This window comes from Mastomys coucha, unplaced genomic scaffold, assembly GCF_008632895.1.
Source record: "Mastomys coucha isolate ucsf_1 unplaced genomic scaffold, UCSF_Mcou_1 pScaffold12, whole genome shotgun sequence".
NCBI classification, from domain to species: Eukaryota; Metazoa; Chordata; class Mammalia; order Rodentia; family Muridae; genus Mastomys; species Mastomys coucha.
Genome location: NW_022196894.1, coordinates 58,494,331 through 58,504,352, shown reverse-complemented (window position 1 = coordinate 58,504,352; position 10,022 = coordinate 58,494,331). Strand labels below are relative to the sequence as shown.

Here is a 10,022-nt window from a genome sequence, read left to right as displayed (position 1 = left end):
TTTTGTTTGTTTCTTTGTTTTTTGGAGGGGAAACTGGGAATAGAGAAATTTACATGTAAATAAAAAAATAAAAAAAATGGAGTTTCTTCATTCTATAAAAACACATAAAGAAATATTGATATTTTTAACATATAAAATTTCTAGACAATTAGTTGAAAATTAGTTTTTTTGTTATAACTGGCTAGTAAGCATTTTCCAAATGTGGAAAAGAAATCCCTCACATTGAAAAATCTAGTATTAAGTATAATCTTAATAATATACTTTATGGATATCAGTCTCTTCCTTCTCCTTTGTTCTAGCCTTGGCAGGCAAGGATATATATGCAGATTTCCTGATAACTCAAGACAATACTGAATCTTCAACTAAAAGGATGCAATATTATGTGTTATATACTTTTAAAAACTCTTAATACATAGTTAATTACTGAAGATTATAAAGTAGTAACTCTCACTTTAAAATAAATTATGTATATGAAGAATATTTTTATGCTTTGCTATGGACATTTTATATAATTTTTAAATATCATGAATCATCCACCTATGAATGTTTTCTTTCTCTGATTTTAATTTTTTCTTCTTTTGTTTTTTCAAACACTAAAAACTTGTGCTGTTTGCTTTTTAATCACTTTATAGTAACTAAAAATTTTTTAATTAAAAATTATTTGATAGGATATTAGAAAAGATGGGAAATTAAAAATTTGGTAGATACAGGGATGTAGAACATATATCCTTCTTTAATGCAACATAACCTGGATATATTACTAGAAATTCTACTGACAGGTTTTAAAAATGTATCTATAGCTTTTTTTAAGATAATACTCTTCCTTTCATCTTCCTTCCACGGAACTTTTGAATTTATCATCCTATATCTAAGGAAATTGTAGAGACAATAAACATTCAAAAATCCAAAAGAAACTGACAAAAGAACCTATTGTCTTCTTAAAACTTTTTATTGTTTCATATTCTTAAATCATTCTTTAATGTTTTCATGAATTATATGAATCTGTGTGTGTGTGTGTGTGTTGTCACTCAGACATTCCTTATTACAACTCATTTCATTTGATTGTTGGAAAATCAATAACTTCTATTTAAGTAAATCACTTAATCAGGAAGATATAACATGTTTGTTTCTAGATATACACATTTTCAACATCATAAGCCCAAAATATGTTATCAATTCAAATTTGGGTATGTATCAGAAAGCTTACTGAATTTTAAAAAATTGTATTTCTTTTCCTATACCATAAATAAATATTAGCTTACATATGAATAGTATACTACATCACATTCAACATAATACTATAACTGAGGTACTGAATTTCATAAGAATTGCTTAAACCATCTTTTTATGCATTCCATTTTAGGAAATTACCATAGCTTTTCCATTGGTATGGTAGTTCAAGCACTGAGCAGATAATTCCACTGAGTACCTTTAGGATATTTTATATTCAAACATTCAGGATTCTCAGTTGGAGAGATGAGAATGTAATACCTGTACATATGCTTAGTAATCTCCCAGAGAAACTTCACAGTTGTACTTTCAAGGGAAGAGACAGTAGTTAGTGTTCAGAGTTGTATTTTGGTAATATTTTCTTAAGTCCTTATGTTTTGAGGCTAATATATTAATATATTATTTCACTAACTTAATAGAATAAGTTATGATGTCATTAATACACAGGAGAGGATAAAATAACTTGTTTATAGAGTTAAAAAAACTGTATGAAATGATAAAAGTTTACTCAATGAAAATGGGACACTAAGTGATGGGGGATTACCTTTTAAAATTGTAGGTATTCGTACATTCTAATATGAGAGTAGTCTTTTTAACACAGAGAAATTATATAAATTACCTTCTATAAAATGGATTTTTAAAAGATTAGTAAGAAAATTATTACCGTATTGCCATCACTACTTTAGATATAATTTGTTAATAATTATTGAAAGTAAGAAAGCAATATGAAAATTTTATGTATAAAAATTAGATATTTTTTCAAGTACATGATAACTCTACTTTGAAAAATGAGACAAAATTATTTTAGTGTATTTAAGCCTCCACTGTAACTTATCTTTCCTTTTATTGAATAAGTGTGGGTCCAGAATAAGTTAAAGTAACATGTTTTGCTGTCTTTTAATACAATATTATATAATCCAAATTAGAAGTTTGTAATACAGAAAAACATATTGTTTATTTTTTACTGAACTCTCAAGGAAAATCTATGTAATTAATTAAACAAAGGGAGAAGAAAGGTAGCAGAACACATGCAAAAAAAAGTTTTAAAAAGAAAGAAAAGAAACTTAGGGAGCATGTGTGCCTTATTTGAACCTAATTTAAGGATCCTCTGTTCTTAGGACCTCAGCAACTGACCCACAAATGATCCCATGACTCAAAGCTACATCACTTAGTGCAATAGTGTTGAGAGGCAGTGTTTGAATAGTGTAAGAGGTCTAACCTTCACATTTTCTTTAACTCATTTAGGGAATCATATTTTCATAGCATTTCTTTTAATTGATAAAGTTTTTCATATTTGTACATAGTTGTAGTAATCTGTTTACTAGAGGATTATAGCTGAGCATAATGAGCATCATTGAAACCATGTATGTTAGTATTTGTATATATGTGTGCACCATGTTCTCTCAGCTGCTGGAACATTAAAACTTACCTGTCAATATGCTATTAGTACAAGGGTATGTAACACGTGTGCCAGTGCATACCTGTCAACTGGATACAAAGTATAGTCACCTGGGAAGAGTGTTTTCCTGAGAATTTATCTAGAAGAAGTTGGTCTGTTGATATGCATGTGAAGAATTGTCTCAATTGATAATTGGTGTAAACTGTAAACTGTAAAGACCAGTAAACTATAGAAAGAAAGGTTTCCTAAAATTACTATTTTGAACATTATAAAGGAGGAGAAAACTAGCTGAACACAGACTGGCAATCATGAAGTTAGTGAGCATGTGTGGACTCATTTGACTCTGTCCTTGACAGTGGGTATGATATAGCAATGGGTTGAAACTCTTATCACTGTGAAATTTCTGCCGTGATGTACTGTAATCTGACACTGGAAGCTGAGTTAAACCCTTACTCTCCTCAACTGTTTCATCGCATGAAATTAATTAAATTAGAATACCTATAATCTCAACTTCTCAGGAAGCTGAGTCAAGAGAGCATCAAACTCCAACTTTCCTGGAGATTCAGACTGCATTCTAGGTCAACCTGAGGAACCCTGCAATCTAAAATTAAAGTCTATGTGAATTATATGAGTCTTAGAACAGGTTCTGAACATGCAAAGTGCCCTGTATTTAAATCCTAGGGCCATACTTCTGTTTATTGTTTTCCTGTCTTCCACTTCTGCAATAAACATTGTGTTAGCCAGTACCTTAAGCTTTATTTATGACTGTACTTCAATTTGTTATGCAAAATGTTTTGGTAGCATGTTGGAATAGTTACATTATCTTCTCAGATGAGCAGCATATTCTCAGAAATGACTTATTGGGTCTATTAACTTCAACCAGAATACAAATGAACAAAGGGAATTGACCTGCCTTCAATGAAATATATCCTAATCTATTTCCTTCAAATGAGAGGCAAGACATAAACTTATATATAATTCATAAATTTCAAAGTACTTATACATAATCAATAGATGTTGAAGAGAACCTACTATGTGTATCAAAAAATTGTTGCATTTCAAAAATGCAACTATGTGCAGTTTGCCACCACACAGCTGGATGACCTATTGAGTGGCTGATTAAAGAAAAAATGACACTAGAGATAATAACAAAATAACTAAAATGATAATTTGGAAGAATATTTTACTATCTTTATAATTATTATATAAGCATAATTACCTTATACTAAATTTATGTACTCATATATGATATATAGAGGGATTCATTTCTTCAGTTTGAACAATTGAAGTAAAATCAAGTAATTTAGGAATTATGCATATATAGGAAAGTAGGACCCAACAGGAATGACTAGCCCAAATACCCAAGAAAAGGAAGATGGAACCTGTAGAAACCAACTCCAGTAAATAGGCACAGCCCCCAGTTGAGGGATGGGGCCACCTACCTATGCCAAAATTTTTAACCCAGAAATGTTCCTGTCCAAAAGAAAGATAGGGACAAAAAGTGGAACAGAGCCTGAAGGAAAGGCCATCCAGGGACAGCCCCATCTAGGGATCCACCCCATCTGCAGACACCACTATTGCTGATGCCAAGAAGCACCTTCTGATAGGATCCTTGTATGGCTGTTGTCTGAAAGGTTCTACTAGCACCTGACCTATACAGGTGGAGAGAGTCACAGCCAACCATCTGACTGACCTTGGGGATCCCAATGAAAGAGCTAGGGGAAGGACTGAAGGAACTGCAGGGGTCTGTAATCCCATAGGAAAAACAATATCAATTAACTGGACTACCTAGAGCTCCCAGGGATTGAACCACCAACCAAAGATTATACAAGGAGGGACTCATTGCTCCAGGTCCATATGTAGCAAAGGATAGCCTCATCTGGCATCAGTAGGAGGGGAGACCCTTGGTCCTGTGGATGCTTGATGCTCCAGATTAGGAGGATGCTAGAGCAATGAGGCAAAAGTGGGTGGAGGAGCACCCTCATAGAGGGAAAGGGGATGGGGGAAAGGGGATGGGATGGGAGGGATGTGGAGGGTAACCCTTTGAAATGTAAACAAATAAAATGATTAATAAAAAGAAAAACAATTAAATACATTCCAAATGCTGAAGTACATATATAGACTTATTTTTATTTTATATCATGAAATTTAAAGCAAAACAAATAGATGAGGATATTTATAATACATCTATCTTTTGACATAGTTTGCATCATCAACATATCTCCACATATTGATAGCATTTGTTAAAATGGACAAACTTGTGCTGACTGAATTTTCACAGTCTCATGGTTACATTGTAGCTCCATGTTGAAGGTTTCCAAAATGTAGAAATAAAAAAATGGCAATTACTGTACTATGCATTGGGATCATAGAGGAGCGATAGATCTCGGGGAAAGGGCAGGTGGCAGTGGCAAGAATGGGAAGGATGGAAAGAAAAATGGCTGTAGTCAGCGTTGTATAAGATAAGCATTGTATTGTGTAAGATAAGAATTTTAAAAATAATAACAACAACAACAGCATAGAAAGGAATGTCCTTTCTCACCACCCATGAGTTAAGGTAATCTGCATTTCCTGCATTTGCACCCCAGGACTATGGATGCTGCAGCACTCAACTCCAGGAATGTTGCCATCACTCCATTCTACAAGTTTCAGACTTTAAGTTTGGATCTGACACTCTGAATTAGATCATCAACTTCTTTGCTTGTGAAACCTTTTTACTTGAACTAAACCACTTGTTGGTACCCACAGATTTTATCTTTCAGATACCCTGTTCTAAGACTCCTCAGTCCCCAAAAGAAGATGATCCAGTTCCCTCTCATACATCTTCACCTTCTGATTCTTTCTCTGGAGAACCCTGACTGACACACAGTTTAAATCTTCATCTATTGGGCTGCTCCCAAGGTTAGAAGTTGTGAAGAAAGCTATTTCTAAAATCCATACACACTCTTGTGTATGTGAGCTTTCAGATCTCTAGAATAAAAATATTCAAGTACAACTAATAAAATGTATGCTAGGAGAGTATTTAAATATATAAGAAACTGTCAATTTGTCATCCATGGTACTATAAAATTTTACATTACCACAGCAATATTTCACCATTCTGTGTTCTGGTGCAGGCATGTAGAATAATACCATATCCACAACCCAGCCAACATTATTTATTACTAGTATCTTTAATTTTGACTATTCTACCAGTAATCTAGTAATATCTTATTGTTGCTTAAAACTTGGTCCTCTGAAAACTTATCATTTAGAACTACTTTTCCTAGATGAATTTGCCCACTATCTATCAACTTTAAAACATTTTCATTGTTCATGTTTCAAATCTACTTTGATATGGAACCTTACAATACAGGTCAGTATAGCCTAGAACTCAGTGATCTTCTGCCTCAGTCTCTCTGACTAGATGGTCTAAGAGTTAGCTATATGTAGAATCTCCTTCATAATTGGATCCTCTTATTTTTATGTTGTCTTAGTGTTTCATTGAAGTGACAAAACACCATGAACAACAACAGCAAACAGAGTAATTAAAAGGGTTGGCCCAGGGAGTATCACTATTAGAAAGTATGACCTTATTGGAGTAGGTGTGACATTGTTGGAGGGAGTATATTATAGAAGTTGAGGCTTTAATACCATCATTCTAGCTGCCTAGCAGTTCCTTTACTCTTGCTTCCTTATGTGAACTCTCAGCTCCTCCAACACATGCCTGCCTGGACTCTGCCATGCTATAGCCTTGAAGACAATTGATTGAACCTCTGAATCTGTAAGCCAGCCCCAATTATTTTTATCCTTTTAAGAGTTGCCTTGATCATGGTGTCTGTTCACAGCATTAAAACCCTAACTAAGACATATACCCTGAGTCACAGTCCAAAACTAATGGCAATAAGGGCATGAAATCAAGGCTGGAACATAGAGGCAGGGATATTAACTGAAGCAATGGAGTTTTTGCTTACTGGCGTGCTATCCAAGGCTTACTCTGTCTGCTTTCTAGGACCATTGGAATAGCATATTACTGCTCTTTGTTGGATGATCCTCCACATCAATCATATTGAAGAAAATGCCACCTCAGAGATTTCTAAATGGAATCTTATAGAGGTTTTCTCAGTTAAGACTCCCTCTTCCCAGAAAACTTTGTGTCCAATTAAAAACTAAATGGTCAGCACAATACATTTTATGGGAAAGCTTTCATGACTCTAAATACCCATTTTCACACACAAATATAATTAGATGTTTCCCAATATTATAGTCTAGGAATTTTGTGTACTTCATACTGAATCCAATAATTTACTTTTAAGTTGGTGTGTAAATGGCTGCATCTTGACCAAATTATTCATATGTATTTATATGTATTTTAGTAATTGTCTTAGTCAGGGTTTCTATTCCTGCACAAACATTATGACCATGAAGCAAGTTGGGGAGGAAAGGGTTTATTTGGCTTACTTCTATAGTGCTGCTCATCACCAAAGGAAGTCAGGACTGGAACTCAAGCATGTCAAGAAGCAAGAGCTGATGCAGTGGCCATGGAGGGATGTTCCTTACTGGCTTGCTTCTCATGGCTTGCTCAGCCTGCTCTCTTATAGAGCCCAAGACCTCCAGCCCAGGGATGGCACCACCCACAAGGGGCCCTACCCCCTTGATCACTAATTGAGAAAATGCCCCACGGCTGGACCTCATGGAGGCACTTCCCCAACTGAAGCTCCCTTCTGTGGTAACTCTAGCCTGTGTCAATTTGACACACAAAATTAGCCAGTATAGTAACCTAATACTATTTGTTGAAGAGATAATATCTTTGGAGTTAACTGTCTTTATTCATTCTTAGCCATTTGTTGTTCATGTTTTTGTTTGTCTATTTCTGGACAAAGTTCTGCTTTGATTTGACTTAATATACCTTGGTCCATTTGTCTGTCTGATATCTGTATTTTTAAGTCCCAAATTCAAGTATTTTCAGACCCTTCATTTGTTTTTGTTTGTTTGTTTATTCTTTGTTTGTTTGATATTGTTCACCTTTAATCTGTTTTATATCTTTTACTTAAATTTGAAAGGTATTTATATTAATGAGAGAAACTATTTGTCTCATTTTCTGGGAATGTGCTGATTTAACAAATGATAGAAGGACAAAATTTTTGGTGTATTCACACATTTGCATACTTATTTAATAAATTTAGACCTCTCATATAGATTATATACATGTGAATATATTTCACATCTGTACATAAGAATGTCATTTTTTTGTATGAAGATGAATGGTATTTTAAAATTTAATTTCATAATTATACTTGTTCATTACTGCTAAACTGGAAATTTGATTGGCTTTTGGGTCTTAACTTCACACCTACCAACCACTAATACTCGATTATAAATAAAGACATTTTAATGATTACTTTTATTTTTATGTAAATAATCATAGCATCTGTGAACAAGGTTTTATGATTTCATTCCCAATGCATTCTCATTTTCTTCCCTTTCCTTTATTTTTTTTCATTGCTTTACAGACACTAGAACTTCAAAGGAATAAAGTTGTAAGAAGAACATACTTCTGTTTCATTTCTGAGGTTAGTAATGAAGCTTCAAGTTCTTTATTATGTATGTTACACTCAGGGCACTCCTAACACCCAGGGTTACATGGCACACAGAAGGTCTGTGTCAAACCTATATCTAAAATCTGGGTGGAAAGACTTAAATTGTACTATATGAAAGGAAAAACATTTTGGGTACATGAACATGTGAAAATCAATCTATATTCTGTGTTATCAATGAAAGTTCATTAAAAGCATTTATAATAAATGGGCATTGACTTTGTCAAATATGTTTCCATATGGCCAATTGACACTTTTAGTATGTTTCAGTGATTCATAAAATTAGTAGATTTTTCAACTGTTCTTCTAGCCTTGTACTATTTCTATAAATCAAGTTAGTGACTATGTATCATTGGTAATACTATTTTTCACATATATACCATAAATTTTATGTGACTAATGATATGTTGAAAAAAAGCAAATGTTTATATAATTTTCCAATGGTATGATATCTTGTGTCATATGGCGCCCCTTGTGATGTGAAATGATTCATGCTTGTATACTTATTTCTCAATTTTAACATGTGCACCACCCAGAAAATGCCAAGTATACATGGTACTAAAACATCATTTGGAGTATTCTGTCTTAAGAGATATTTACAATATCTGCAACTTTGGTTTCTGAAGTTGCCTTTAGTGGAATAAGCTACATTCTTAGAAAAAGAAGATTCTTTTTGAAGTAAATGGAGATGAATTGAGAGATTCATGTCTTTTCAATATGCATAGATTAAAAGAAAGTTTAGTGTGCAATCCTCAAGATGATATTAATACCACACTATTTGAGGCTCAAGGGAGATTGCAGAAGAGGTAGAACATAATAAAAGTCAGAAGATACTTTGGATATTAGCCATATGTCAGATGTAGGGTTATGAAGACCCCAATCACTTGCCAATCTATAGGCTACCATTTTGTCCTAATGGCAGTGTCCTTTGCCTTACAGAAGCCTTTTCAATTTCAAGAGGTCCCATTTACCAATTGTTGTTCTTAAAACCTGAGCCATTGGTGTTCTATTTAGGAAATTTTCTCCTATGTCAATGCTTTCAAGGCTCTTTCTTACTTTCTCTTCTATTAAATTCAGTGTATCTGCTTTTATGTTGAGGTCCTTGATCAAATTAGACTTCATCTTTGGGCAGGGAGATAGATACATAGGGATAATGTCCAAAACATATAAAGAACTCAAGCAGTTAGGCTCCAAGCATAACAAGACCAAAAAACAAAAACAAAAACAAAAACAAAAACAAAAATAAAACACACAAGACTAACAAACCAATGAAACAGGCAAACAAACAAAAAAAACATTCCAATTAAAATATTGGGTACAGTCTCTAACAGAGAGCTTTTAAAAGAGGAATCTTGAATGCCTGAGAAGTGCTTAAAGAAATGTTTAACATCTTTAGTGGTCAAGGCAATGTAAATCAAAATAACTCTGAGATTACACCTTACACCAATCAGAATGGCTTAGATAAAATTCTCAAGCAAGAGCACATGTTGGCAAATATGAGGAGAATGAGAAACACTCCTCATTGCTGGTGGGAGTGCAATCTTGTAAACCCATTCTGGAAATCTGTCTGGTGGTTTCTCAGAAATTGGAAATAGTTCTACCTGAATGCCCAGCTATAATGTTCCTGAGCATATACTCAAAATATGAGCAACCATATCACAAAGACATACTCTACTATGTTCATAGGGCCTTATTCATAACAGCTAGAATGTGGAAACAACCAAGATGTCCTCCAACAAAGGAATGAATACAGAAAATGTGGTTCATTTGCACATTGAAATATATTCAGCTTTTTAAAACCAGGATATCATGAAATT

General features: G+C 33.7%; 1 long non-coding RNA gene across 1 annotated transcript in view; it reads left to right on the top strand.

Moving 5' to 3' along the window:
- LOC116086037 overlaps window positions 1-8,160 on the top strand; it is a 38,756-nt gene extending 30,596 nt beyond the window's left edge. Inside the window, exon 2 of the long non-coding RNA XR_004116791.1 lies at window positions 8,122-8,160. This is a non-coding gene — a long non-coding RNA (uncharacterized LOC116086037). The remainder of the gene's footprint in view (window positions 1-8,121) is intronic.
- The last annotated feature ends 1,862 nt before the right edge of the window (window positions 8,161-10,022 follow it).